Consider the following 1,523-nt stretch of genomic DNA (forward strand, 5'->3'; position numbering starts at 1 on the left):
CACTTTGCTAAATGCCTACCCCCAGGCACGGCCACAGACAGATAGGAGTACGCGAGTACGATACCGAATAGCCGCAGATGTGCTAAGTAGGGGTATCGTTTGCGCCCCTTCCTTCGTGCCCCAGGGACACTAAATTTATTTAAATGCATTAATTTTTATTTATAGCCTGGGTCCAAGCCATATTGCAATTGCATGGAGGTGATCTGCATGGAACCATGGGAAAATCGCTTTCAGTCCGAGCATAATGACAGTTATTTATCAATAGGCATTCGGCTGTTGAGTGTTCAATGGTGGTTTCGAATTCGCGAATTGAGATCTCAGAATTGGGAATGGTTTGGGTGACTTGTCCTTTGTGACTTTGGGGATGTAGCTGAGTGGTAGAGCGCTCGCTTTGCATGTGAGAGGCCCCGGGTTCAATCCCCGGCATCTCCAAGTATTCTTTTTTGTGCCTGTCTTTTCTTTTTTCCAATCTTAATCCCAGTCTTTCATATTCAGTTAATTAGGCACACACCAGTGACCGGGCCAATGAATATGGAAATCAAAATCTTCGTGTTGCCATTGACAAGTACAAATAAATGGAAATCGTTAAGTCCGACCGGTTATCTTTGGGCTAAAGTAAGCGTTAAGCGTAAGACAAATTCAGTTACTTGCTGCCCGGAAGCCGGGGACTTGGACTTGGTACTGCGGACCCGCATTCAAACTCCATGCGTAATTAGCCGCGGCATCGGCGATTTATCATCAAAATGTGGCGGCCATAAACAAATGCAGCTCACTCCGCGCTGGCGCCATTCGGCATTCGCTTATTTCAAATTTCATTCGCCTTTGCTTTTTCATTAGGCATTAGAGAGATATTCCACAGACGGCAGCCGGCAGTCCCAGCAGGTGAAGATGTTTACCCAGTTACCGAGCATTCGGATTCAGATTTGAGGTTGCGTAAAGTGTCCGACAGAAATCAATAAAGTATCTCTTGGGGCTTGTGCAAGCCCCCGTCGCAGATGTCATTGGATCTGACAGCAGTCCATAATGATGTTATTCGATTGCGCCTGGACTTTGGGCTACTCTGAAGCTGGAGCGCTGTGTAGGAGGACTGACTTGCCTGAGGATCTGCCGCCACAAATATGATAATTTCAGCGCTGACTTCTAAATCACGTGTTCGTGCCTGGTCGCGTTTCGTATGCCACATGCCATTTCGCACCAGAACAGAGCTGGCCAGGCCAGGCCCCGCCCTCAGCATGACCGAGCCCGTCCAAGCCGCCCCTTGGAGCCGAACGACGTGTGCATAAATCTTGCAACCATATTCAAGTTGATGATGTTAAATGGCATGGCTGTACTACGGCAGTGCCGTATGCAGGCATCAGTTTCATCCTGTCCTTCTGTGTGTGTGTGTGGAATGTGCCGCAGCCACACACTGCTGCAACAACATGGCGACATTAATAAACTAAAACCGAACTAAAGAGACTCCTCGAGGGGCAAGGGCCTCGGCAACGGCCACCGCCTGTGGGTTTCGGGCTTCGGGCTGGACA

General features: G+C 49.0%; 1 non-coding gene across 1 annotated transcript; it reads left to right on the forward strand.

Moving 5' to 3' along the window:
• The first annotated feature begins 360 nt into the window (after nucleotides 1–360).
• Nucleotides 361–432, forward strand: Trnaa-ugc. The gene has a single exon. It is a non-coding gene; the product is annotated as a tRNA-Ala (tRNA).
• The last annotated feature ends 1,091 nt before the right edge of the window (nucleotides 433–1,523 follow it).

Source organism: Drosophila miranda (genome assembly GCF_003369915.1).
Source record: "Drosophila miranda strain MSH22 chromosome Y unlocalized genomic scaffold, D.miranda_PacBio2.1 Contig_Y2_pilon, whole genome shotgun sequence".
Taxonomy (NCBI): domain Eukaryota; kingdom Metazoa; phylum Arthropoda; class Insecta; order Diptera; family Drosophilidae; genus Drosophila; species Drosophila miranda.